The sequence below is a fragment of the Rhinopithecus roxellana genome, chromosome 14 (assembly GCF_007565055.1).
Source record: "Rhinopithecus roxellana isolate Shanxi Qingling chromosome 14, ASM756505v1, whole genome shotgun sequence".
Classification (NCBI taxonomy): Eukaryota; Metazoa; Chordata; class Mammalia; order Primates; family Cercopithecidae; genus Rhinopithecus; species Rhinopithecus roxellana.
The window spans coordinates 71419614-71442851 of NC_044562.1; the positions used below are offsets into that span (position 1 = coordinate 71419614).

A 23238-nucleotide genomic window follows, 5' to 3' on the forward strand; every position below is an offset into this window, starting at 1 on the left:
AAGTATTTATCCTGTGTTGGCAACATCTCGAGTCCTCTCTTCTAGCTACTTCGAAAACACACAATATATTGTTACAACACACCCAACACTTAAGAGTTAAGTTTGCCATTTCATATGAGCACAGTTAGTGGTGTCCCAAAATAACTATAATAGAAACATCAAAGATCACTTATCACAAGATCACTGTAACAGATACAATGAAAAAACAATCTGTGAAGCACAATAAAGCAAAGTGCAATAAAATGAGGTATGTCTGTCCATCACTCAAGTGTATACATGGATAGGAAGATTTGGCCTGCAACATGTCGCTCACCTGCAATCAACATGGTCTGAAATTTTCAAACTTCCTTTAGCTCAGGAATCCTGTTGTGGCAGCCTCTATTGGTTAAGGAATCAACAGTCATTCCCTTCACTCCTCCCTTTCTGCCCTCCCACACCAAATCTCAAGCAACTATGAGCTTTAGGTAGATAGGGGTTTTCTTCAGATCCAAAGACCAAAGTTGAAGAATCCTATCCAGGTGTTGAATACAAATGCCTGAACCAACATCTAGATGTTAGTGTTAGTGTCTTAACTAAATGTTCCAGGGCCACGGCTGCCTAGGCACAGACTATACAACCAGCTTTCAAAAGGGATTAACGTCGACTTAGGTGCCAGGTAAGTCAATACTCCATCACCACATTTCTAATAATTGTTTCAATACATAAGTGTCAGAGACTGGGTAAGTGAGATCCAATTGCAGTGAGGAGGAAAGATAAAGACACAGCTAATCAGGCACTCACACCTCCTTCCTGAAAGGATGAGCATAGGGGACCAGATTCTGGCTACAGGGAAACCCAGCTGGACCACCTTAGCAGCAGTCATGATAAGACAGGTCCAAATTTGTTTGTGTGTTTTTGTTTGCTTGCTCATGTTTTAATGAAAAAACAAACAAACAAACAAACAAACAAACAAAAAAAACAAAGATATTTCCTGTGCTTTCTGTGTTTTTGAAGATTTTCAGCATCAAAATCTTATTGCTTTTGCTAGAAAAATAAACCATTAATATTTTAATGGTACAAACTTTGAATTTGATAACTATTGCTCCTAAGACTATATGAATTTCCCTTGAAGTATGATATATAAAGTTATACATACATACATGCATATATAATTTAAAAGAACCAGTAGATAGTATAGTACTTCAAAGAAAAAAATGTGAATATTGATTTTTTTCCCCCTAATGAGATATTACCTGGGAATCACAGCCAAGGTGAGACTATTTAGACCACTTGATCATTAACCTTTCTCCATATGTAAGTTCACAGACATCTAACTATAGAATGTGATTGCTATATCTAAAGGGACCTCAAGTCTAATACAAACCCTTACTATGAAAATGAATATTTCTATCTTATTCCTAAAGTACTCCAAAAGTTCTTGGGGTATCCTGTTCCCACGTTCAGTCATAACCACAGGTCATCAAGTCTTCCTGTGTGTTAAAAACAGACTTTCTCTTGATGCAGTCTAAACCCATTTTCTTCTGTTCAGTCCAGTGAGATGGAGAAGGCTGACTGGTGTTCTCCAGAGTTCCACCTCACTGCCCATAGGTTGTTAATTTTGTCTCCCTTCAGCATTCTCTTCTCCAGAAAAAACAACCCACCTCCTTTCCTTGTGTACATAGTCTCCAATTCCTGTCATCATTTTCCTCTTCTATACGTGGATTCTATGCGATTTTTCTACATATGTTTTAAGTTACAGACCCAAAGTGTAATATTCAAATAAAAGCCCAACCTACAATAAATTTGACACAAGGGTTATTTCCTAGCTGCAAATAATACTCGTCTTAACACAGCCCAGGATAATATCACTTCCTTAATGCCATCACTAGGTTAATGACGAATATATTTCTGGAATGCCAGATCTTCTGCAGCCAAGTTTGTGTCAAATTATACCCTCTATCTAGACCCTTCTCCTACCATGTATTCTCCAAAGGAAGTCATTATTAATAAATTTACATTTCATTTCTTCCAGTGGTTTCTACTTTAACTTCAAATAAATTATATGCCTGCATCTCTCTCTCTTGATTTTTCAGTCTTAGGTAGTCTGTACCTACTGACTTCTCTGCATGAAAGATGAAGAATTTCATTCATTTATATGCCTTCCTTCCCTCTCCACCTGCTCCCCAATTTGGGTTAGCTCATGATTTTTTAGTTCTTCAGTTGGATAGATGTATTCATTTCTGGATCTAGCAGCTTTAGAAAAGATTTATTGACCTTAATACTCTCAGATAAGAAAGTTAACACACTTCACCATCTCTGGACTTCTGTCAGGGTATAGCTCTATACTGTCAAAGTTTGTAATATTTATATTTTGTTTTATAGATATTATGACTACCGATATTATGGAAATGTTATTTATTACAGACACAAGAAGAAAATTAATCCTATGTCACCAACTCATGCTGTTCAAAATAGAATGCTCTAAGCATCACGGTCAGTAAAATGCATTCTCTTCAACTCTAACAAACTCTCAAAATCATGCCACAATTTAGTTTACTTGTTATTTGAGTCCTGGATTTTTAGGCGGTGCTATAAATACTACAACTGGTTACAAGCAGTTAACTTAATAGAAAAACTTAAGAAATTTGTCGGAAGGATATAAGGGTCACTCTCAACTGAAAGGGAAAGCTAAGGATTAATCATTAAAAGTAATGGTAAAAAATGCAATTACTTTTGACCAACATAAATACAAACTTTGAAGATCTTTATACTATGAAACGAGAGAGACAGAGAGAGAGAGAGAGAGAGAGAGAGAGAGAGAGAGAGAGAGAGAGAGAGATGGGGGCGGGGAGCACTCATTACTGGAAAAGGGCATCTTACTAGCCTAGCTTTAATCACAAGCTAGGGGCAGAGCCCCTCGACTAAGAGTCTCATCAAGGTTGCATGCAATGGTGAAGGATAGTTCTCAAAAACAAAATCAAGATGCTGTCACTGGAAGAATAGAATCAGGGTAGACAAAACAACAGCATTTATTGCTTCCGACAGCACTTATCACATTTTCATTAATAAACAATTTGGGTAATTTTCTGTTTGATATTGTCCTTCCCAACCAGATTCTGTATTCTACAGAGGAGAAGTTACATAGAGCATTCATTCTCTTAATTCACATGCCTAGTAGTGTCTGACAAGTTATAAGCACTGACTAAATAGCTCTTGAATATTGTTGAATAAAAGCCAAGGGCTTCCAGGATATACTGCCTAGACTATTTGTCATAGACTATTTGTATTAGTTTATTTTAATAACAAGTATTTTCAGATGGCTGAATTACATATTAAAGAAGGGACTACTCTTTCCAAAGGCACATTATCATGGAGGAATACAGCCTAAATTTTCTATTACAAGTATTGTAAAAGAAGGGCACCTCTCCAAACTTTTAGATCATGGCAGGATACCATGATCTTGTCTGCATGCTACCCACACAACTGATGGTGTACAATCACCTGATCCAAAGAATTGGCCACCAATTTAAATGTTCATTATTCATTCAGGGTGTCATAGTCAACAGCCTGGTGATCTTTGCAGTCAGGACTTGGTAATAGCACTACATAATACCTGGTCTAATATCTCCTCTGCAAAGGGCTCAGTCCTTCTCCTGACTCCTCTCCATGTCATCTTTCCCACTTCTTTCTTTTTTCTTCTTCCTCCTTCCTTCTCCTTCTTTCTTCCTTCTCCCTTCTTCCTTTCCTCCCTTCCTCCTCCTCCCCCTCCCTTTCTATCTTCTACATTTTTCTAGCTTCTACATTTTTCTCTGTGTTTCACTGGCACTCCTCCTCCCTCTGTGTTTCACTCCCCCCATCCTCCCTCCCCCTCCCCTGCCCTCCTACCTCCTTCTCCTCCTCCTCCTCTTCCTCTTCCTCTTCCTCAGACAGGGTCTTGGCTCTGCTGTTCAGGCTGGAGTGCAGTGGTACAATCATAACTCACTTCAGCCTTGATCTCTTGGGCTCAAGTGATCCTCCTGCTTCAGCCTTCCATGTATTTGGGACCACAGGCGTACTCCATCACACCTAGCTAATCTTTTTTTATTTTTTTTTTAAAAGAGATGGAGACTCACTTTGTTGCCCAGGCTGGTCTCAAACTTCTGGGCTAAAGTGATCCTCCTCATCCTTGGTATCTGAAAAACGTTGGGATTACAGGCATGACACGGCACCCAGCCCTTGCCCACTTCTTAACAAACTGGGTGATAGTTAGTTATTTACAAACCTGTCTCTCCAACTAAACTGTGGATCCCATAAAAGAAGAAAGTATGTTCGATGCATCTTTGTTTCCTCAGTGCCTAGCACAGGGATTGGCAAGTAGGAAGTATTCATTAGATGTTTACTGAATCTAAATAACCACCAGGAGAGGAAGTCTTTGACAAAAAATGCAACAAGAACATAGAAACACCAGTCCAGACTCTAAAGAGGAAATATTTTATCTGCATCTAAGAAAAAAGCCCCACCCCCACCTCAAATAAGGAAGGAAAGGAAGTAAGGAAGGAAGGGAGGGAGGAAGGAAGGAAGGAAGGGAAGGAGGGAAAAAGGAAGGAAAGAAAAAAGGAAGGAAGGAAGGAAGGAAGGAGAGCTTTAGTTCTCTAAGCTGTAGAGAAATTTTAAGTTCTTTTTCATGGATTAGTCAGAGGGGTCTAATATCTCTAAATCAAATGATCTAAATCAAATGATCAAATGATGACAAAAGAAAAAACAAAGAATGCAGAAATTATCCTCTTCCAGGGTTTCATTCCTTTATGCCAATCAAGAAAAATGTTAATAAGGAGGGTTTGGCAGGGGTCAGTAATTCCTCACTGATGTCACAAATTTAGCTTCACTTTTCAGAGGCTGTTCCTGGCCATGCTTGTGAAATCTGTAATTCACCTCTAGACAATAACTAAGTATTACTGATTACTATGAAATAAGTCAACAAAGATTTTCCTGTTTACATTCTTATCAGACTGTATCACAACCATCTGTTTTCAAGTTTGTTGTTGCTGGGTGTTTTTTTTTTTTTATCCCAAGGGATAGATTCTCCACATTGTTCTCTGAATATATGCGTGCAAAACTGCCTTTTAACGCACAGTTGCAGTTTTCACTAAAACATTTGGGTAGGGGGAAAAAATCACATATGTTTTTGTGAAAGTAGATGATAATAATTAGGTATCTAGCTGAATTTATTCTATCGTCAAACGAAGGATATGTTGGGGTCTGTCCCATCTCTAATTACCATCTCTTCATCTGCATGCGGTGACTATTGATTTTGCTAAAAGTACATATGTGGAGCTTTATGACACTAAAGTAACTTCAACCTGGAAAACACAGTAAAGGACTCCATTAATATGAGAGAGTCTACAATTTTAAAACAAGCAATATGTGACTCCTTTGCTCCATTGTTCATTGACACCAATCTCCTGTGATACAAGCAATAATTTTGTTCCATTGTTAAGGAAGCAAGAGTGTAAGATTTTAAATACTGGTACTCACCAAGTTGCTACATGGCTTTGGGCAAGCAATTAACCTTTGGTGTCTCAGTGACTTCGTCTGTAAAATAGGGATAAGGATTTTACACAGGTGTGATGCCTGGACTAATTAGTATAATTATCATTATAGATGGGAAAATAATGCTGGTCGTTGATATCACATCTCACGTTAGCACCTGGAGAATCACATATCTTCTCTATGTTGACTCCATTTTATAGGAGTCTGTAAAAAAAATGATGACAAAGGCTACATATGAAAACTGGGACAATACAGTTAAAAAGGTCTATATCCACATAGGCTCATATCCTTAATGGATTATTTTTGAATTTGCATTTATCATTTAGATGCTTTCTAAACTGAACACATAAACTATGAAATTACAAGGAAATTTTTCAAGGCCTACATTCAGTTGATAAGCCTCCTTGCAGCAAAATGCTTTCCAGTTCATTTGTAGGTAACACCATGAGCTACCATAGAAGTTTAGGGTTGAGTGATAGAATTTAGGGTAATCAAAGTCAAGTAAAAGTATACACTGAAGACATTGCTCATATAACATTCCAGACTCCCCACTTCTGTGTGTGTATGTGCCCGAAAAGAACCCCAGCTCAAACAGTTAGGGACCAGGACAAACAACTGAGCTGCATGAGAAGCCAACTCTGCAAGACTGGGGTCATTGAAGCTGGGGACAGTAGGGTGTCCTTATGCCACAGCATGGGTAACAACTCATGGGGCAAGGAAAGGGACATGCGGAGAAAAACAAAAATGGCGTTTCTCTTAGGGCTTATCTAGTACTCCTAAGTGCACTTATTATGATTCCTAGGTGAGGATGAAATAACTGCTTTAAAAAAAAGATTACCTCTACATGTTGGCAAAAGTGCCAGTGAAACACAGAGAAAAATGCAGAAGATAGTGCTCAAAAGATCAGTACTCAACACTATAACCTCTGTATCCCTTACCACAGATTCGTGTTCTTTCTAGGTCCAAAATGTCTTCTTTTGGCTTTAGTTCCTCCCAGCAAAAAATTCTCTTTTCTTGAGCTCAGTGGATGCCAAGCCTCAAATCTCCAATGTCTCCAAAGAAGTAGCCCTAAATTAGCCTCTTGACAAGTCATTCATACTAAGGACCGTATTCTTTTCCTCTATATTTGCCTCAAAACTATGGGCAACAACTTCCAAAAGGAAAGGCTAAAGCTGTTGCCGTTTTCCTATTATCCTCACCTATCATATGAAACATAACAATTAGCATTTTTAGCAGGATTGAAACTGCTAACACAACTTCTCTATGTCTTACACCATTAAACTTGATGAGAAATCCCTTCATGATTAACATTCATCTCGCTGTATCGTGCTTGAAGGTTAATAATATCCACCATCTCCTGAGAGAGGGGGAGGGGAGCTTATTTATTAAATGAATAGCAGAGTGAGGCAACCAGGAAAAGAAATTCCCCCCTCAGTCCACTAGAGGGTGGTTTGGCAGAGCCGAGGGAGGACGGCCGAGGCAGAGAGGCACAGATAGCTTCCTGTCTTGTTCGCCTGCACTTTAGTTAAGAAGCAGCAAATTAGTATTCATTGTTTTCTATTCCTCACCCTGGGTAGGCTTTCATTTCTATTAGAGACACTTTACGAATGCCAGAAGTCAGTGTTGGCTGGGCCATGACATGGTGGGGGAAAAAGAACCTATAGAGTTAGACTGCTTAAAATAACATCCGGTCTAATTCTTCTAAATCAACACTGGGTGAGATAAATGGATATGTATTAGCAGATCCTAAGTTTAAAACTTTCACAGATTATGTAGCAGTATGTGTGCACTTCAGATATGGATGTGGAGTGAATGTTGCATGTACATTATGGGGAATTATACATAATGCATAAAGAAATGTACCTAGCCTTTAGCACAACAGCTGTTTCTGCTTATAAGCCTGAGTTACCCATGAAATGCAGTAGACATTTTGTAGTAAATATCCTACTTGATTGACTTTTTTTAGGCCTAGTCACCTATGCTGATTTATAGAATTTAGGAAGAAATATAAATTTTAGTAATGAAAGATGGAATTTTAAAATTTCCTGTATCAAAACATGCTGTGTTCTGAGAAAGAAGAGATGAGGAATTAGCCTGTTTTGGTGGTCTCTACATAGGTGGTAAAGCAAAAGAGAACACGTTTTTCCTATCTGTAATATTGTTCAGTGTAGCAAACCCTTTTGCTTGTTACAGTACAGCAAATGGAGTGTTTAATTTGGGATTCAATGTAGTCTAGAGTCAAGGTGCAGCAGTTTTATTACAGAAATACAATTTTATTGGAGGCTGAAGATTTAATTTCCACCTTACGTAGAGAGCCATAAACGGCATGCCTGTTTTACATTTTGCATAGTATTTGATATATGTAATTCCTGGCCTAATTTTAGAGTTTCAAAAGGTGGAAGAATCACAATACGTAGATTCAAATTCTTCAACACTTCAGCCACAGATGACATTTTAAAATGAGCAATTTTCTGTTTCTTAGTCATGGATTTGAAACCTTTGCTTCCCTCTCCAGAGCTCTGCACCACATCCTTTCCAGGTCTTCCTAACTAGGTGAGCCACAAAGCCACCTAAAGGACGCCCTCATGTTGGAACAAACGCTTCCTTTGTTTAAATCTGTCTACTAGATGGCATTCTACTAAAACCTAAGATGATCAGACGATATGGATAGCTTGCCATCAGTTGTGCCTAGTATTTGTCAGGGTCATATATGTTAGTAATTGTTCAGATGTATGTATTTTGAATAAAATAATTTGTAAACATATTGGAATGACTGTGAGAGAAATAATCAAATAATGTTAGCTGTAAGGCTGTATCCACATTGGAATCCAAATTTGGAGGATTTTGTCATTTTCTTTCCTTCAAACATATTCATTATCGGACACACACACACACACACACACACACACACACACACACACACACACACAAAATGTTGCTCTTCCATCTGTTTGCCTTTGCAGCATTAGTTCTCTTTATCAACATTTCATACCTCCTCTTTACCACCAGGTGGAGCCCTTTGTTTATGGACATCTGTCCATTTCCTTTCTCTCAAAGATGCTACCACATAAATAGCTCCAGAGCTAAAATACTGTTGCAAACACGAAAATTTAACACACAGAGATAAAAAAGTAAAGCTTTTCAGGCATTGGTATAATAAACCTTGCTTTGAGTCCTATTGCTACTAGATCTGATGGCTTACACATTTTCCTATTTACAACTCCGGCACACCAAACAGCAGAAAATAATATTGTTGCGTGTGCCATAAACAGTGTTGCTGCAGGTCTATTTTATGTAGTACTATCTTTTTTATAATCTCAAATGTTTGGCAACTGCAGTCAAAAAAAAAAAAAAACCTAACCAAATACTATATGCTGTAAGCTTCAGTTGTCTTCAGTCTTAAAAATATATACCTCATTGAGAAGAAAATATTTTTCTTCAGACAAAAGAGAGTGGTAATTCAGCTGTAATAGACAACAATGTAAAAATCTTCTCTTAATCAAATTCATCTCTCCTCAATTTGAGATCCAGTTAAGGATACGTCAAAATCCATTTTAGCTTTGATTCTATTTAGGAGCTAATTAAAACTGAATATTATTAGCACAGGTACATTGCTCAATTATTTTCATATTCTTATTTTAAGAACATAATCAAAGTTCTTCTCATGAACAAAAAGCAATAATATTTTTAAAATTGGAACCCCAGTTTGCATGTGCAAATAACTGTAGAATGAGCTCACCTAAACTACCTTGCCAATGACCTCAACTTTGATCTGGAAAGATCGTTTATGCACAAGTAAAACATTCACATTCTCTATGCTAATTCTGTGTTGGATCTTTTCTCAAGGTAGTTTACTTATGGCAACGTTGGAAGGTCTTTTAATAACATATGTATTTTCTAACATCACTGAATTATATATTTAACTGGAATATCATTTCTGTTTCATTTTTTATTTTAATCAGGATTTGCTCCCTTTGTACTTATATATGTAAAATTTTGGTTAAGCATCTGCAAAGCAGTGAGTGGAAGAAGATTTGCGTACCTGGTTTATTTAGTCAGTCTCCCAGCCTGAGAAATCTGGCTTTTCTATCGGTATACAAACTGGTTCTTCAATCAGAGGCTGAATGTGAAGGAGTCCTTATACAACAAAATGCTGGAACCACCATTTTGCCGTCTGCTCGCATACAATAAAATGGTGGCACAGAAAACAGTTAACACATTGTGCCCACGAGAGTTGTCTGAAAGTATTCTACTCTCTAATCCAGGTATCAAGCCGCTTTTTAAAATACTGTTACCAAGTGGCTAGACGTATTTGCGTATGTGTGTAATGCACGTGTGTATGTGTGTGTGGTGTGTATGAGATGCCAGAAGAACTGGATGTGTACATTTGACGAAAGGATAGAAAGAACTAGTCAAAAATTAACACTCAAGCTGAGAGTGAAAGTAAACCTACGTAAAAGCACAGGTCCTGCAAATTGCTTCTAACAGTTTACAAAAGCTGTATAGTGTATTTGGCCTTGATAACTCCTTTCATTTTAGCATTCACTGAAAGCAACTTTGAGCTAGGAAATTTAAGGGAGTTGGTATTCTTTTTATTTCTTTTTCTTTCCTAATGTCCTGTATAAATTAAAAGCAAGCCCCCAGTAGACTCTCACCTGGAAACTGAATGGTCTTGCTTTTTACAGAGGGGAAGGAAAACTGAGAACCACTCTTTCTTTCCTCTTTTACTTCTGCTCTTATTTTTGTCATTACAAATGCTGCCTTGGCTCTTTTAAAGTGTGAAAATTCTCATTTTTCTGCAGTACTTCAGACTCACGCAGACTCCTTGGGGATACAGTGAGGAGCTAACCAACTGCACATGGGAAATGAGACTGTTCGTGGTTAGAAAAACTGCAGTCTTTGGTAATTTTCCACATGGAGTAGAAGTCATAAGTGACTTTTTTTCTTTTATGTATAATGACTTTACTTGAGTAGTTGGTATAGAGTTGTAGGCTCAGGTTTGAACATGTGAATGCACTAATGTGTTTTACAAAATTTAATTTGACTTCTTTCTATAAACATTTTCACTATTTTCAAGTGCATAATAAATAGGTTAAAACAGGACACCCTCCCTCTGTGATCCCCCCACTTCCAGACAGAATTATAAAAGGCTACTGTCTGTAAATGAGAAATAGCCCTGTAAGACCCACCAGCAGGTTATGCAATATGTGACATAGACCACCAGGGGCTGAACTGAAACCACTAATACTTTTTTCATAGCATCATTAGCTAGAGTTAAACAAGGTGTCAAAGTGGAAAGATGGGGAGGTTAACCTGGCTCATTATACTTGCCTGCCTTCATTTTAATTATTTTTTGCATGAAAATTAAACACTAATATTCAATTTTATGATTTAAATGTGTTAGCCAAATACAGTACCTTTTATCTTTTTAAACGATTCATCGATTATTTTGTGATTATTATCTAAACTTGATTTTCAATAAATACTAAAATTCTCTTAACAAAAATGCAATTTAAATTTAAGGCTAAGGAGAGGTTATTAGTAAAAATTTTCCCCGTTGTATTTTATGAGATAAAATTGATTTTCTTTTTTTGAAATTTAGATCTTAAATCAAAATCTGCCTCCAACCAAGATGAGTGGGCCCAGGGCTTATGGAGTGAGTTTGCATGCATTCTTGACCTCATGTTGACAGTCATCGGGAAAAAATATGTTCTCTTTATAATAGCTGCTTTACAATTTGGGACATTGCTAGGTTTTTACATGCACTAATATTAGTTGCCCCATGTACCTTAAATAAAGCCAACCCAATAAATTTAGGATTGTGACTGAGAAATAAATGCCATGTCAGTAAATCTCAACCAGATACCAGAAGAAGGATTATGTGATTGTTTAGTCCAAAAATTAAGTTTCATCTCTTTAATTGGTGTCATATCCTGTCCTAAGTATGTAGTGCTTAAATCAAAGGCAGCCACATTAACCTGGGGAGGAAACATAATAACAACTCCTTTCATCCCTTGCCTCAAATGTTTGTATGCTCAACCCTAATTTTTGTTAAAACACTTTCAGGCAAAGACAACAGGAAATAGTAAACATGGCAACACCGTGAAAATAATTTTCGGATGCACTATTTCTCTCCAGGTTCAAAGAATCAGTTGTACAGGCTGTGGAAGAAACTGATGTATCATTAAACCCAGTGCAGACAAAAACAACCACCCTTCCAGCAAAATTGATACTTCTGTTCATTTTATAAATCTTGGTTCTAGCCAGACTGAAGCCGGGAATTAACTCGGTCTCTCACATCAATGGCCTGAAACGGTGGTGCATCACGGTAATACATTCAAAGGGAATCAGGAGTATCTAACAACAACTTTAGGAGCAGGAATGCAATTGTAACTGACAGCCAGATGTCTGGTCGGGCTGCTGCAACTACCTATCAAGACTGCAGATGGTCTTGAGATCTTTGCATCTAAACAGCAAGTCCAAGTGAATGATATACAGATAAACAACAATACCACAAATCATCAACACAAACCAAAAACATCGCTGTGACTGATAAAGATTTCAGATGTCAAGAGTTAGCCAGCTCAACTCCTTACTCTCCCCTTTCTCTCCTATCCAAACAAAAAGCATGATAGTGGTTGAGGGCCCAGCAGGAAATGTTTGGATACCCAGTGCCAAACATTAGTCCTTCACTGAAGCCTTCAATATACTTCAATGTTTAGATTACAGAGGCAAAAAAGGCTCCAGTAGAAATTACTTTACATGTGGGATATTAATAATTTGGCTAACTCTATGTTACATTTATTGTACTTCCTCTTTACCTTAGAAGAGTACAGTAAAATTCAAAGAGAAAGAAAATTTAATTACCATTAAAGCAATGATCGGCATAAAGCTTTTTGTTCCTCGAATATGTGTTTCAAAAAAAATGTGATGTTATTCTAGTAGATTAGATAGTGTTTTTTAACCTAGCTAAATACACATATTTCTTCATTTTCACAGATTCCATATTATCTTGAAATACTTTTCTTTTATATACCAGATTTGACATGAATTTTGCACTTCATAAACTACTACAAGTATCAAGCCATTCTAATCCAAATGTGGATAAAGAATTTGGGGGAAAAACTTAGTAAAAATGTCTTATTTTGTAAAGCAGTCTGAAATTTTAATTGATTTTATAGTATTAAATAGTTGCAAAAATAATAGAATTATATTCAACCTATGTATTCTTTTAGTGAGCATGGGTGGGTATTTCAGTACCATCAACCATTTTGCAGTTTTCATAAAGTCTCTTCGAGTAACTAAAGATTATGCCCTTTCAAGCAAATGCTTTTTAATGAAGTTAATCCAAAGGTTCCTAGATTAAATATTTCAAATACATTTCGCTTATGTGACATTCTTCACCAGGGCTCCAGTGTACCCTCCTATTGTTGCCGGTTCCAAACCCATTTTCAGGTCTCAGCTTTTTCCATGAGAATGTCAAAACTGGAGGCCTTTCAAAGTAGCTGTTGTGAATACGGAGGCCCCACAGCCAGGCTGACAGTCCCTCCAGTTGCTCTCAGAGACTTGCTTCATGTGGATACACAGAGCAATTCTCCAGACACAGACGCATCTGATGTCCTTTCCCGAAAATATCATTTCCAGAAAAGATGCTGACCAAGAAGAAACAGCAGGGGTGAGAGAGTGGCCAAAGCACTTGAAACATCTTAACAAGCACTAATTAAATGTCGTGCTTAAAAAATATGGCTTAAGAAAGCCAAATACAATAACTTCTTACAGATGGTTTTAGGAACTAACAAGACCTGTAGGAAATGGTGCATTAAGATTAGTGTCCCCGAAGTCTCTTACAACCATTAGTGACTGGAGGTGCTGTGCACTTTAGAAGGAAATAATCAGAATTTGCCTGATGTGAAGCTGTTTGTTTTTTTTCTCATTTCTCTCTGAAGGGAACTGCGCATCTGTCAGTGCATTACACAGTCAATATTGACACGGCCAGCAATGGAATATAAAAGGAGCATTAGTGGCCTTGAAATCTTTTTCTGATGGGGTGCAAAGCCATCCTGAAAAACAATTGTGAGTATCAAGAAGGCAGGGACTGTGCTTCATCATATAGGTATGACAATGCCAATATCGTGGGCATTTTGTAACTGTTCACTTATTTATTGAACAAATATTCCTTCAGTGGTTATCCTCTGCTGGCTATGGACTATGATTTGGAGATAAAGTAGACAGATATGGTATCTACCTTTCCGAGTGTGGAAGCTGTGTAAGGTTATTTGCTGGAGACGGATGAATGGATGGATGGGAAAATGTGTGCTGGGGGAAAAAAGGTATTTCTCAGACACAGGTCTGGTGCTCTAGTCTGATATTCCTTTAGGATGCGACCCTTGGTCTGAGCACATTGAAAGAAATATAGAGGCAGATTCGCCAGGTGAGATGGCTCAAGACAAACCCAGTGGCAGTAATTAGTCCCAACATGAGCCTGAAACTAGGTGCTAGTATGGAAGTCTGAGCTTCTAATGAAGGGGCTTTGAAGTTAAGTGAGGTTTCCCACGATCTTAGAACCTATATGGCATTATTGTTAGTATGAGCTTTCTTGGTAGAATCTGGAAGAGCCTCTGGTAATAAAGGAAAATATAGGCCTAATATTTAAACATTTTTTTAACCCAAAGCATAACTAAAAGATTGAAGGGTGTATATATGTCTGACTATTGTTAAGAAGACACCTGTTGTTTCCAGTTGCTTGTATATTACCCCTTGGGAAGATGTGACTTAGCGGCCCAAACTGCCTTTCACACTAGCAGGCTTCTTGATCTCTTTACTGTTATTTGTCTGTCTTAATTCTACTCCCATTTGCCATGTATTCAACTGTTTAATACTAGTATTCTACACCTTGTCTATACCCATGATGCAAATTGGGGTTCAGCTGTGAAAGGATTGTTAGAAGCAGTTAAGACTCAATGGAGGGGAGACTGGAGACTGTCAAACCTGCACTCTCCAGAGCAGCCAGCAGAGTGCTTTGGGGATAGAAGGAGCTCTGGGCAGGGGTTCTGTCACAGAAGCTCTGTCGAGTCAAGCTGGTCAGTTGGAAATAATGAGTCAATCTAGCCCGGCCATCAGGGAGGTGTGAGGAGACATTCAGAAAAAAAAAAAAAAAAAAAAAAAACTTCTGTCAACTTGGATGTTTTCCATAAAAGAACTAGTTAACTAGATTTTCCTTTTCTAGCTGGTTGCTTTGCAGTATAATGAAAAGGAATTTCCAAATGATTGGGTTGATGGGCTAGCCATCCCTGACCCCACACAACCACTTGTGCCACATCACTCCTGGCTATCAAAACCACATAGCAACCACCACCACCTACCCCATTCAAAACAAAATCCTCATTAGAATCAACAAGAGAACATAAACTTGCTTTGGAGGTGGTGGTATTGTTCATTTCATACATTCACTCAACAAACATTCACTATGAAACTCTTCGGTGTCATCTACTGAATAACTCTACACATGCAAATTGGTAGGAAAAAAAAGCTGCTGAAGGAACTCTTAAGGGAAAAAATTATCAAAGTTATAGCATTACAAATACAAGTTTCAGCCTTGGGAGAATCCAAAACCTAAAGAAAACAAGGCTGTTTTCCTCTAATGTCCTGGATGAGGACAGAGTGTTTCAGGTAATGCTGCTGATGAAGATGATGAGCTGATGTGGATGCTAGCGCTGCCATTCACATGGTGAGGGCTCACTGTATGCCTGGCACTGTACACAATACATTGGTTATTTCATTGCTGTAACAAACCTATTAAATTGGACTCATTATTCCCATTTTACAGATGAGAAAACTGAGGCCCAAAGAGGCTAAGTAGCATCTAGTACTGGTGACATCTAGTAAATGGAGGAATCCAGATTGAACTTCACAGTCATCTTGCTCCAAAGCCCATAGCATTTTGCCTTCTTTCTAATTTGGTTGACTTGCTTTTGGTTGAGGCCATGTAATATTCAAGTCAAAATCTAAGTGATTTTCACTCACACATGTGAGAACTGGGTGAATGTTTTTGAAGCTAGGTCTGGAAGACGATTAAGATGACCTGTTAAATGCATATTTAAATGCAACATTCCCATGTATTGTCTGAATCTTAGTAATATTTCATGGGTTCCAAATTTCATTCTTTGTGTTCCCTTTTACATCAGACCTCTCCAAAGAGGTGCCACAGATGTAATGTTGCAGGTCCCAAAGGTATTGCCCTTCATGTCCAGATGGAACAGCACTGCCCCAAAGCTGGCCCCTCAGCAGCTGTGACAGGCAAGAAGCAACCCCCACATGTGTAGCTTAGCAGGATGCCACCCAGAGGTCTGAGACACGGTCAGGGAAGAAGAAAGAATGGAGGAGAAAAGAAGAGAAGGTGAGGGAAGCATAGACAAGAAAGCAAGGGAGAGAGAGGGAGAGAAAACTGCAAACAGCCATCTGCCACTGCCTCCCAACTGGCCTCTCCAACCACAGGCCAGCCTCCTTTCAAGTTCCTCAGCAGAGAGCTGCATTCAGAAAGAAGCAAATGAGGGATGTGGAGGCAGAAGACCTGGAAGTCTTGACTTGTCATCTGAAACATTTGAACTCAGGCAAGCCGTGAACCTCTCTGGGTCTCAGTTTCCTCATCTGTAAAAATGAAATAAGGATAAGGTCCATTTCACCAAATATTGAACACCTAATGAGATCATGTATTTTTAACAGCTTTATTGAGTTGTAATGGACATATAATAAACTGTACATGTTAAGCGATGATGCATTTGAATAGAAGCATTTGTAAGCCATAAAACTTTCATCTCTACCAGGCTCAGAATCTCACAGTAGCTCCCTAATTTCTTTAAGCCATTTTCTGTCTGGTTTTTAGGAGTCTTCATAACTGGTCTGCACCTTACCCAGCCACCTCATTTCTCACCATTTTCCACTACAGACTCTGATAACAATGAGGCTAGCCTCCTTAATTCAGCATTCTCTCCACTAGTTTTTCCCTGGAACACCAACAATGACCACCAAGCCCCTCTGCTCATCTTCAGCATCTTCATTCTCCTGCATTTGTTCAGCCGTTGAACACTGAACACTCTGACAAATACTGTCCTATGTACTGGTGATGCTTCTGGGAGCAAGAAAGAGAAGTTCACTGCCATCAAGGGCCCTCCGAGAGAGCTCTTGACAGTAAACAGGGTGTTCCCTGTCAGCATCCTCCTCCCTATGTGAATCCTCCAGCTCTGATGCTCTCTCCTCTGTGAAGTCTCTTTTAATTACCATTAACTCATTATCTTCTCTCTCTCTTTTTTCCTACAGCTCTTGTGGGCTGTTTCATATAAATTAGGGTATGATTTTATTTTTTTAAATTCTCACCTAAAAAGCACCACCCAGGAAGCTGTTTTTTTTCCATATTCTTATAACCCAGAGTAGACATCAAATGCTTGTTGATTTCAGAAGAGCACATCAGAAAAGCTGGGCATGTGTGAGAAACTCTCCCAGGAGACAGAACCCACCATTGCCCCTCAGTGGCACCTGTATGGTGGGCTGGTCGGCCCTGCTGGGAGGGTGGCACTAGCAAGGACAGTCTGATTCACGGCTTGTCCAAAGCCAACCACAGGGGAAGCCATGCTCAAGGACATCTTCCTGCTGCTGGCAAAAGACGAGTGTCTCCTAGCAACCGGCTTGCAGTGGCTTCCTGTCCTGGAAGCCTCCCTGTGTTCACAGCTTTACATCCTGGGGTTTTGTATTTTGGCCTTGCTAATCACTGTGTTTATTCTAGGTTCTGAAAATTGAGGAATAAATGCAGGTTAGCTGCCGACGTTCAAGCGGAGACACCATTTTATTCATAACCTCCTTTCAGCAACCACTCATGACTTTCATGGAACAGAATGTTTGATCTTCGTCTAAAAAGGGTAAATATATTTTTTAAAGATTTCATTTATATCAAGGCAGTTGGTTTGAAAGATACATAAAAAAGGAAAAGCACACATTCTTTCCATTGAATAATCAAAAAGTACTCAGACCTTTTCAAAACAGATACACTATCATTCAAAACCTGTTACAGCAATAAACTCTAACTTGGCAAGTTCACAGATGCAGAAGGAAAGGCGAGGCAAATTGGAAGAAAATGGTTCAAAGGTCCTTAAAAGTTTTGGTGGCTTAAAGTTATGTCTGCTGCAATATGGATTGAGCATTTATTTCCTCCATGTTCTTCCTAGAGAGTCTAACATTAGTTTCAAGGTATATAGTGCTACATTTTTATTTTTGTGGGATTGAACTCTGCAGTTGATGTTGCTTTTTAACATGTTCTCTTGTTTTTATCAAATATTCATCAAGACACAAATTCCTCATCTGTTAAAAAAAATTAATCAGACTTCCCACAGTGAAGAGCTCAAAACTATAAGTATATCCTTTATTCAAAAAACCCACAAATGTAAGTTAAAAGTATGATTACTCATCTCTTTCAATAAGAAAACTCAAAGACTTAAGGTGAGTTGAGTGCCCAGAGTTAAATATATGAGAGGGCTGGTAAACCCCAGAACTCTTTTCCAGCAAAGCCACCAAAGCCTGGTACTGCCTGGGGTTCCCTGAGCAGCAAGTTGAGGTTTGGAGTCTGCTACTGCTGTATTTAGGCAGTGAGCTTGGTCTCTGCAGACTTGTGAGTTCTTTGGAGGTATCCCTCAATTCCTCCCCCCATTTCCCTCCCCCTGTCCCAGCAATACAGCCACAAAGTCATGAGTCCAAGATTAATTCTAACTGTTTTGGCCGTAGTAGACCCTCTATAAACCTAAGAATGACTTCTGCCTTCTCAGGGATGGTATAGGATTTACCAGGTAGCACCAGTGACTTCCAACTTTTCAGCATCTACTTTTGAAATTTATCCATGGATGGAGTTTTTAATAGGGGGTGTTGCACATTCCTTAGAATAACTCACAGGCTCCTTAGCTTCCTCTTTTGGGGTTCTGTACATATTTGTTTCAGGGGTACAAAATGAATCACATGGCTACAGCAGGGCACTCCTGAATGACTCTTGCTTATTCATTAAAGAAACTCGTACATGAATCAAGGCTTTCCTTATGGTCTCAGGCTGTTCTTCATTCCCTGAAATGGTCAGAACACCCATCAAGCATCTTGGAAGAATGCATATCTTCAAAGGCCATAAAGAAAGAACGTTTGGTTAAAATGAAAAACTGCTCTGCCACCCACTTGTCTGAGTTCTCCTTTCTTCATCTTTAATCAATATGTAAATCTGTTCACTTGATGTTTTAATACAAGTTGAGGTAAATTCAGCTTCATCATGTTTTTCCACAGAGGGGAAAAAGTAACCCTGACTTTTCCTCTGGCCCTTTTCAAATGTCTACATGTAGTGGTGGAATGAGCTGAAGACATGAAAGGCCCTGGGAGGCAGGCCTGTGTCTTACCCTGCTGGGCCTAGTATTCCAACCACCACACAAGACTAATTCAAGAATAACAGGCCTGGCTCCCAACCTTAATCATTTCCATTTTCATTATGGTTTACACATTAATTGTAAATGACCAGATTGATTAGGGACTCTTTAAAAAAGCCAAACAGATTGGGAGGCAGTGCAGGATAGCATTAACTGTATAGGTTTGACATTTTCATAGACCTGGACTAAACATCCAGACCTGTCATTTACTAGCTGTGTGACCTTGGGAAAATCACTAGGCTTCTCTGGGCCTCATATTTTCCTTAACTATAAAATAGGGATTGTAACTACCTGTATGAAAATCAGTGTGAAAATAAAATGAAACACTGTATGCAAAAGATTTTGCATAGTGCCTGTAACTACTGTTTATTGAATAAAAGACTGTAATACGTACTGCTTTGATATGTGTGGCATACTAACTGTCTTACCAATTGTCTATTACTTATGTACAAAGCACTGTGGTGAGTGCTATAGAGACCCCTCAAAATTTTGGATGCTCTCTTTTCTTAAAAGCTTTATAATCCGATTACTAATCAAGGAGACAACACAGAAATCCATAGAAAAAGTAAAATTGCAGTTGGATAAAACTTCTCTTGGAGTGCTGCCCACTCTCAGTAGTCAGGTTCACACCCGAGGCTGACAGTGCTTCAGTTATTGTTTCATGGGTCACACCTGAACCAACTAGGGCAGTCAGCGAAATAACATTCAACATTCATCCAACAAATTTTGATTGACCTACTGTGTGCCAGGCACTGTGCCAGGTGATGGAGATGTCAGTCTTCCTGGAGTTTAAGAAGCACTCGGGGTCTGTTTTAAGCATTTCATATGAATTAACTCTTTTAACTTTTTCAACAAAAGAGGGGGCTACTAGCATCAGTCTCATTCCACAGATGAAAAAACTAATCACAGAGAGGTTACATAACTTGTCCAGGGCCACACAGTAATAGACAGCAGAATTGGATTGGAAACAAGCAAAGTGGTTCTAGGGTCTGCCCTGGTATCACCAATACCTTACTGCTTTGTAACAGCACCTTTTCTTATGAGGAGACCATTGCATGCCTCTGGTGTGGTTCCTTTACTCCTGTTTTTGAAGATGGATTCTCTAGATGAAAAGACTAAGGGTTCACTCTTTTCTTTCCTTTCGTCACTGAAGACCTGAGAAGGGACTGTAAAGTCCCTGTGGACACTAGTTAGCCCTCCATTAAGCAAGCTGTGTGTCATCAGTTATATTTAAGCCAATCTCTTGCTGTTTTGAATAAGAGTTAAAAACATACTTTGATGCATTAAATAGACCTACCTTAGGGGAAGTTTACTTCATAATTGAACACAATAGATTTCTAACTTGAAAGCTACTGTAGGCTTTCAAGTATTATCTAAATTGTCCTAGACACAAATTACTCATAAAATTGAACTGTCACTTCATAGCAGAATGAAAATTAATATGCTCCTCTTGATTCCTGAACTTGAGCATAAATTCCCTTATGCAAAACACTCTGGAATTTGGAGAGCTAAGATCAGAACCTTTTTCTCTGCTCCATGTCATGTCTTGTGTCTCGTGTGGTAAAAGGCAAAGAAAACAAGCTATCAGTAGTAAGCAGAATGAAGAAAGAATGTTTAGTCAGGGCATAACATCACTTTCTTTCCTAGTTCTTTAACTGTTAGAGAAATAATTTGAAAAAGACAAAAAAAGAAAAACTGACTCATATTTGCAAACAGAAAATACCAGAAAAGAAGATAAATGGTTGCCCAAACGGCCTCAGGACATAATTGTTTTTAAGGGAGGGCTGCAGTCCTTCATAAGCTCTTTTCAGAATCTAGACCATCACAGACACATAGGAGACTATTAGACTAGGCGCTAAATTTTGTCCATGGTTAGCAAACGATATACAAAAAACTAAACTGCTCCCTTGAAGTTGAAATCAAAGAGTGTCATGAGCAGCCTTATATATTTCTGAATGGGAGAGAACACACATGTGTGATGGAGGCAATCCAGAGAGAGGCGCACTTCCCAGAGGCTGTTTTAAACAGTGACAGATTACAAAATCCTAATGTGATATGTTGGAACATGAAATACACACACACACACACACACACACACACACACGCACTTGCTTGTGAAAAACCCTGCTGAAATCTTTAAAAAGCCAAAGTTTAGAAGAACACGTGCTACGGATGTACCAACGGTAATTTCAAAATCACTCTGTTTGAGTCCATTCCTCACCTCTTTTATCACTTTGACACACTCTTTAGGAAATAACAGAGAAAGAGAAATATGAAGCTGAAGACAGAAAATTTAATTATAAAACAAAGCCACCCACCTTGCTTTCAGGGTCAGGAGATACAATAGCCTTCTTTTGCAGCAAGAATGAACTTAACACCCGTGTGTTAAATGATCACTTATCTATTTAAAAGAAAAGGAAATGGTTTTTTAAAAGAAAGCTATATTCTCAGTCCTTCTCACTGCAAGTCTTACCAAAAAATAAAATAACTGTACTGTGACTCTCTGGCACAAGGCACAAGGCAGAAAGCCGAGTCCTTAAGTCACTATTCCCCTGTTTCGCAAAACAAAATAAAACCAAAAACCAACAGCAAAAGGTGTTTGGCAGGTGGGAAAGGGCCCTAAAACACCTTATGCCCTCCTGGGTCCCTCCCAATGCCTTCAGTGTGGGCTGTGGAAGCAACACTGCTCAACACCAATGTCACCATCGGCTGTTTAAATACCACAAAAGTACACTTACAAATGAGAGGAAAGTGGGGCCAGGCGCCGTGACTGACATGGATATGTACAGCCAGCCTCACTGCCACTAGAACAGCCTTAAATGCCCACACAAGGAGAATAAAAAGAAAAGCACATTTTGCAATAGAATAATTTTTTTTTTTTTTTTTTATTGAGACCGCGGAAAGTCACATGACCCTGCATGTAGCCTTTTAGGAAAGCAACCGAAATGGTAAAGCCAGGAGCGGGGGCTGCCTGCTTCCTCCTGCAGCCTTTCAGCCCGTCCTGTCGCGCGTCCACATTCTTCTGGGCGCATCTGTGGAGCTATTAAGTGGGATAATCCCTCTGGCCTTTGATACATTTCTGGACATGATTATTTCATTACTCGCAGTATATCAGTAGGATCATAATAAAAAGGACTTCTGACAACCTGCCAAGAGTTTTGTGGCCTTGTAAACACAAAAGTGCTCTAATAAAATTTTATTAAGTGTTAAAAAGTCATAAAAAGTGAAATAACATAAACTACAAAATTTACTGTCCTCAGCAAATGCTGAAAATATCTTCCACAGTAAAATTAAATTAGCATGTAATAGACAGAGAAGCAGTGTGGAGTGGATTTAAAAGAGGATCCAGGGAAAATGACACTGTAACCCAATCAGGGTCACGGGGATTTAATTCGGATTTCCCCCCCTAAATGTGGATAAATGTGCTGATTACAGACGAGAGCTCGGGGGTTACTGGAGTCTCACACATTGTCAATACTTCGGAAGGAATAATATATTGCAGATTGTAACAAGCACCGGGAGCCGGCGAAAGGCAGGGTGTCCACTAGAGCGCGCTGAGAGACCGGGAATCCCCGCAAGGGCGCCCGCGCCCGCGCCGCCTGCCGCCCGCTGCCGCGCGCACGCCGCATGCACGCCGCGCCCTCGTCCCGCTCCAAATCATATTTACAGTTAATTTTTTTTTCCGCTCTCGCCCGTGACATTTTCTCCAAATCGGAAGAAAATGAAGTATAAGTCGAGCTTTGCTGCAGGCAGCCCTCGGTCTCCACTTTCAGATTCGGGGTCTAGGAGCAGAGCGCCCTGCCCGCGGCGGTGCTAAACTCGGGGTACAGTGTGTGGCCCTCAGCGAGCGCCCTGGGACTGACCGCCCCGCAGAGGGATGCCGAGGAGCCGGCAAGGCCGGCGTCCGGCTCTGCGCGGGGCGCGGGTGCGATCCAAAGGCCGCGGGCCACCGGCCTCGCCGCGGGTTCAAGTGCGTCCGGGTTTGGACGCCGCGGCTCCAGGAGTGTGCTCTCTCTCCTCCCCATCCCCTCCCCGGAGTTCAGCGTATCCGCGGCTCCGGGGACCCCTCTTCCCGGCCCTCCCAGCCGCGCTGGGCCGCCCGCCTCGGGCCCGACCCATCGCGCCTGTCTCCAGTTCCTGGCCAAGGCGCGAGGACGCGGGCGGGCACCAGGTTCCCGCTTCTCCCAGGCCACGATCCCGGCCCACGCACGATCCCGGCTCCCGCGCCCATCGTGGAGGCTCCGCCTGGAAAAGAAATTCGACTTCCTCTCCAAGCTGCTCC

General features: G+C 39.7%; 1 long non-coding RNA gene across 1 annotated transcript; it reads right to left on the minus strand.

Annotated features, from left to right (window-relative positions):
- Window positions 1–5056: 5056 nt before the first annotated feature.
- Window positions 5057–23067, minus strand: LOC104677379. The gene is made up of 4 exons (XR_750040.1): window positions 22820–23067; window positions 21275–21357; window positions 5494–5550; window positions 5057–5318 (listed from the first exon to the last, which is right to left on the minus strand). It is a non-coding gene; the product is annotated as an uncharacterized LOC104677379 (long non-coding RNA).
- Between the last annotated feature and the right edge of the window lie 171 nt (window positions 23068–23238).